Consider the following 7018-nt stretch of genomic DNA (forward strand, 5'->3'; position numbering starts at 1 on the left):
CAAATCAGCTCAAACCAACACTTATCCAAATCTATTGCATGTCAAGCCCCTAGTTCCTTGCACAATTCCTAATATAATTATCCCATATTTAATTGGGAAAACCCCTCACCACAACTATGCAGTCCATCATAGACTGATTGAATGCACCATCCATACAACTCGGAAAATTATACAAGTGATAGTACATTGTCCCTTAACCCTATCTCAACCCGGTCTTCCTCTAAACTGACAGGCATGAGTTATTTATGAGTGAATCTTCAGTTAACTGGTAGAGCAATGAAGCTGCACTAAATTTGATCCCCACAACTAGACCTCCTACTAGCTCCTCCAACTGTTTGAACTAGTTTAATTGACTATAACTCAGTTAAATTGAGTTAATTAATTACAACTCAAAAGAAATCAACCTGGAACCCTAAAATTTAGGAATCACTCTACATGACTCTAGATAGACTTCCAACTCGAATTTACTGAGCCAACTAAGTCGAATTAACTTAGTTAACTATTACAAGTTGCTATGAGAATAGAATTTTGATTTAGTTCCTAATTTAATTCAAGGACAAAGTAAATTAGGATTTATTGTTTCTATTTTAACACTCTCTCTCAACAAGAAAGGGATTATCTGCTACCCCAATGATTCCTTTTTGAAACTCGAATTTGCATCTTGACAATGCCTTTATCAAAATATCTGCATCTTACTCCTCTATGGGAATGTACTCCAACAACATGATTCTTCTTTACACACACTCTCGAATATGGTGATACCGGATATCAATATGCTTGGACCGACCATGAAAAATTGGATTCTCGAAGAGTTTGATACAACTTTGATTGTCACAATAAATCATTGTTGGATCCATCTGTTGACCAAACAAACCAACAAGAATCTTCCTCATCTAGATAGCCTCACATGTTGCTTGACTAGTAGCCATGTACTATGCTTCTTCTGAACTCAGTGCAATTGATCTTTGTTTCCTGCTATACCAAGAAACAATTGCTGACCCAACACTGAAGATCCCACCTGATGTGCACTTTCTTCCGAATGGACTCCCTACCCAATCTACATTAGTGAAGCCTTGAAGCTTCACTCCCTCTGTCCCCATGTACCAAAGACCAAACTGAGTGGCGCCTCTAAGGTATCTCAACACATGTTTGGTTGCCTTCCAATACAATTTTATCGGCTTAACCATAGCTTGACTAAGCTGGTGTTGATGCCTCGAAAATCGCTGCATCAACATCGGGGATAACCACCCGGTCTGGACCTTAAAGGTAGCTCCTTTTCCGTTTGGTGTGGTGGCTCCGACTGGATATAATGGGACCAGTTTCCCAATGATTGGTAAATAGGATGGATAAATAATTGGTTTTCTAATATCTAATGATAATGGATTAATGATTTAATCTAAAAGTAAAATTATAAACAACTATTCTATCTCGGGAAATTGCTTCTTTTTAGTGTAACTTTGGATGGTCTTCATTCACAAACAGGCATATAGATGACTCTTGTTGGTAAGCAAAGATGTTTATTCAAATGATAATTACTAAGCCCAAATAGTTGAACAAAGCAATCAAACAAACATTATTACACTATTTTTCATATATATCATAGACATAGATATGATTGAAAGAATAACAGTGCTCAGACATTCAATAGTGAAAAGTACAAGGATTGTTGTTAAAACACATACATATATTCAATGATAGCAAAATTTAAACGAATTCCGATTCACATAAAAATGACACAAGAGCATAGATAATAGTACCATATGATGCATGATATACACGATAAGGGAGTTCGTGAACTTGGGCGGCACCTAGGGTTTGCTCGGCTCTGGTTGGCCTGGGCTTGCGGCGGCGGGGCTACCAGCTGGTGGGGGTTCCGGCCGACCTTCCTTTTACCTTCGCCTGATTTCTGTGTGGGGGCTCGTCCTCTGGTGCCTTTCTACGGAGGAACTCGTGCATTCTGTGACCAGTTTTGTCCGCTGTGTGATCTTGACCCTTTTTCTCTAGCGCGGTTTTCTTCCTCTGCGACTCGGGCTTTGGGCTGAGCGACGGCGGCTCCCTGGTGCATCGGTGGCTCTCTGCGCACCGACAGACCTTCTGTCTTGCGTTCCAACAAAGGGTTTTTGGCCTTGCGTCTTGTTCTGCGCCGTAGGAGGGGCCAAGGGTTTTTTGGGCTTCTGATCTTCATCATGGGGGCGAGGTGGCTGCCCTAGTCGCCTCTGCCCCCGGAACGGACTCGCCTCAGCTCGTTCCGGGTCCTGATGGGCTCCTGTGCTGATGGCTGGGTACATTTTTGGTCCTCTGCTTGTCACCATTGCAGCTTTGGAGAGTGTTGAGGGATCTGAGATGTAGAGTCTGTCTCTGCATCGATTCGTGCCGCTCGTCTATGGCTGTAGCTGGTTAGTTTATTTTCTGGCTTCTCTGGGTATGGGTGGCTCTCTTGGCTTCTGCGGATTTTGGTGGAGAGTTGAGGGGATGGAGTGACCTCCCATTTCGTGCCTCTCCCCACTGTCTTTGGGCTGCCTATTGAACTACTTCTGCATTTCACAGGAGCTTTCGTTTATTTACTGTTTATTTGTTTGTAAGGGTTGGCGTATACTCATGTTGGGGTTTACACACCCGGTTTTTGGCTGCCCTGTCTGAGGGCTTTTTCAGCATACTTCCCTGAAGTATTGGATATTGTAAGTGGCTACCGCCACACTTCTGCATATGCCTTGGCATCTACAACATGTAATCTCTATTATCTCTTTTTTTAATAGAAATTACGAACTCTATTTTCCCCGGAAAAATAGTACCATATGTTGTTTGAGTCACTCCCAATATCAACCGCATTCAAATTCCTTTTTTCAAATTAGAAACACTTCCACAAAAGGCAATAGTGCACATATCATCAAAGCTTTCTTTGTCAAAATTTAGAATACTGGTCCAGTCTTTATAAAAATAGATCAGAAGCACAATAGTGTGACTTCCTGATTTGAATTTATACAAAAACTGAGGACCCTTTCCAAATGCATGAAAGGGCCTATAAATACTAATTAAGCTAACTAATTACAAAATAAAAGCGCTATTTAATTCGTACAACTATGATATGAATATCTCCTCAAAATCGGTTTGTCCTCAGTGGGCAGGATGATTCATTGTTTCGGATGATCTCCCTTTGGCTTGAGCTGGCAGATATCTAGCATCGGTTGCAACTCTGGGGGGCGGCTTAGGAGAGAATTCAGTTGAGCTGAATATGTGGCATCTTGTATCTCGGGGATCATGCAACTGATAGCATCAGTTAAACATTTCAGTGCGGCCCTCTGACTGTATGGCTTGATTAAGAAAAACCAAAAGGTATCCCAAGTTAAACTTTAGATGCCAGTGATTAGTCTTCCTTTCTTTTCCAATTCCTGATTGCATGTTTGTTCCAAGGCTTTGGCCGATGTCAATTTCCCTAGATTACACTGTGAAATCATATTAGACAGATAAAGGGTGTCATTGACAAATTCAATTAAATTTCTAATAGATAACCGACATCTTGAGGTTTCTCTTTCTGCCTTCATTAGTTGTGTCTGCCATTCTAGGAACAGGATGTCTTTGTGTGACTCAAGAATTTTGGGCAGATCCGAAGCCTGTCCTTCAAGGGAGTCTTGCCAAGCAAGAAAACTGGTTAAGGTCTCATCGGCCTGTTCTAAATCCTATCTAGCTTCAACTGATTTATCAACTATTGATGTAGTAATCTCACAAAGAGGTTCAGCCAGAGAAATGTTATGACATAGCAGTTTTAGCTGTGTAATCAATGCCTTATTGATTTGTAGAGCTTTTGTTCTGAACTCTACTAATTGAGGAAGACTCATGAACTTTTCTACTTCTTGTGACAGTTGAGCGATTTTCTCATCCTTAGTCTTGCTCATTTGTTCATTCATCGCCTTTAATCTGGTCAATGCTTCGGACAATTCCTTCTGTTTCTGCACTGCACTCGAATCTATCCTCTGTTTCTCTTTGAGCAATTGCTCATTTAATTGGTTGTTTGTCTGTCGCTGTGTTGATAGTTGTTGTTCCAATTGTTCTATTTTCCACTGTGCTTCAGACACTTGCGACTGCAATGAATCAATCATTTGATCTTTTTCCTTAAGGAGACTGCTCACTTCCGAGGCTTTATCCATGGTGGCTGCCGAATATGCTCCGACATATTGGGAGAGTTTCGTAAGGTCATCGGAATGGTTCAATTCTTCCTTCCACACCACATTAGCCATCTCCGTTTGATCTGGCAAAAGGGAAGATTGATCAAGTCTCCTCCTTTTCCTCTGTCTTTTCACCACAACCCTGTGTTTAGGACTGTAAAAGACGTCTAATGGTGGTATGTCTTCTATCTGTAAAACAATCTGATCGGATGGATCTTTGGGAATTATTTCTGCATCTTTACTACTGGGTAGGCCACTGGTTCCTTCCATCGGAACCGTAGTTGTGGTTGTTTCTTGACTGACTGTCACTTGGGGTGTGCCGAATCCTTGAGAAATCTCAGGATTGTTTATAATAGAGTCAAATTGCTGCCACTCTTGGAGGAGTTTGGGATCAATTTGAGTCTCTAAATCAATAACTTCACTGTCCTTCTTCTTTCCTTTCTCTTGCTCTTTTCCTTTCTCCTGCTCTGTTTCCTTTTCGGGAATTTTCTCTGTAGCAGGAGACTCATCAATACTCTTCTACCCAGGCTCACTTGACTTAGTTGTTGGTGTAGTAGCCAACAAGTCCAGAGGCAGAGTTTGCAACCTCTGTTCTCTGAGCCTATTGAATTCTACCAGCCCTTCATCATTATATTTCATCCTGGCCAATGTTTTAACTTGAGACAATGATTTTGCTGAAGAAAATAAATCATCAAATTCATCTTTTTCATGGTCAAACTTAGTAAGTTTGGCCTGTTCAAGCACATTATAGGAAACCTTCCGGGGATCGAATTGCCTGTTAGGGATGGTCGCAAGATTGAGCATATTTATTTTTCCTGCCTCCTTCTCAGCATGTTTCCAATCAAGTATGGTATAAACACCGCATCTCAAAGGGAATACGGGCCATAGCTGCTTTTTGGAAGTCCTAAGAGTTTTGGACGTTCCAGCGGTTGTGATTTGGTAAGCTAATTCTCGTGCCAATAGTTTATCCAGTACATACAATGGGAGGACATGGGGTTTTGTGGCACTACCAAACACCCGTATATATGTGAATTTATCTTCCTTGAACCAATTTCTCACAACAGTCAAATCAACTTCTGCCTCCTCGGAAATCCTTGGGGCAGGCTTATCAAAAATGGCATAATAGATAGGCAATATGAAACCGTTACAAATTTGATACAAGTGGTCTTTGTAATGTGCCTTCCATAACATTTGATGGTAGATGTGGATTGGCTTAGGGTCCTATGGCGTCCACCTCCACCCAAGTATCGTGTATTTGGAATTAAAACAAAGCATATCCATAACATAAGCACTGTAATAGAAGGGAGGAATAGTCCTAGTGGTTTTGCGTGAATTGAATCTAAAATTAAGAATTGCAGAGGCTAACTTATCAGACAATATATTGGCCCAATCCATGACATAACTACTAGTTGCCACTTCCATTAAAGGAACCATTTCGATATCCTACATATATCCTACACATCATTGCCCCAGCGTAACAGTAAGGAGATGCTAAGGAATCCACTGAGTACTTACCCGATGATTCATGTTTATGCTTTGCAGGATTCTGTCTCCACTGTCTAATCGAGGCTGATTCCATCTCATTCTCCTCTGCGAATTTCTTTAGAAAAGCTTTGTTGTATTTCTTTTCAGGTTCGGGCAAATGGTACATTTTCCTCATGTCGTCAGGCTGAAATGAACCGAAAACTCTTCCATCAACTGTGCAAGAGGTCCTATTAGAAACAGGAATTTGTTCGACCACCCATCTGACCACATCAGTGTAAGGAATAATTTTCTCCCGAGCTGCTATGCTGTGTAAAAAGGAGTTGGCCAAATATTTCAGCGAGGCTTCTGATTTGCTAGTTGAGTCTGCCATAGCTTCTTCCGACACTTCCTCCGGTTCTTCTACCTCAATCAAATTATAGATGCTTTGCCATCTTGTATTTCCAAGGCCGAGACATGTAGTGTCCGAAATTAGGCCCTTTTTGCTTGGTCCTGGGTCACTGGTGGGCTAGACTGTTACTGCAGGGGCCGCTACCACAGTGGATCTCTTAGATTTCTTTCCCATTTGCTTAAAACTTGATACTTCGACGGAATTCTGCACAAGAAAGGAAACCAGCGTGATACAGAGAAATAGATAGCAAGAGACAATATGAAAGAGTTATATCTTTTAACGAATAATCAAAGATCGTGCTAAAATTGCCGCAAATAGAATCTAAGTGGAAAATCTCAGCATAACTACTTCATTAATTGGCCGCTTCACCTGTCAATCATGATAAGGGAGTTTTTAAATATCCATCATAACGTCTATTGGTTCAAGCGTGGCTTAGATTTTTGGTGGTTAATCGCATTTGATTATTGGTGACGTGAAAGGGAGGGTTTTCATAATAGTCCAAAATATCGTTCAATCACCAAAGGTGATATAATGCATGCCAATCTTTAATATGCTTAGAAACACGCGCGCTGATTTAATGCATCACAATTGGGACAGGGCTCAGGTCACTTTATTTATGCCATTGCGAAATCGCTGATCGCCGATGGCGATATGCCTTATCGCATCGGGGGATTTGAAGGTGTCACAATTAATGCATTGATTACCACAACCAATTGCCGATAGCGATGCCTTTCATCGCATCGGAGGAATGGGGGATGCCTTATAAATGATGCGCTTTGCTTTTCCTCGATATCCGATAGCGATTTACCTTTTCAGATCGGAGTAATTCAATGGGCCTTTATTTATGTTCCTTTTATTATTGTGATATGCGATCTTGCGATCGCTTTATCGTAATAATAAAAAGCTTTATGATTTGTTTAAAAGGGATATCATATTTCAGTCGGACCTTTGATGAGTGTTTTTTCCTAATAATAAGTTAATA

This window comes from Pinus tabuliformis, chromosome Q, assembly GCF_031772625.1.
Source record: "Pinus tabuliformis cultivar Carrire ecotype Pingquan chromosome Q, CPIR1, whole genome shotgun sequence".
Classification (NCBI taxonomy): Eukaryota; Viridiplantae; Streptophyta; class Pinopsida; order Pinales; family Pinaceae; genus Pinus; species Pinus tabuliformis.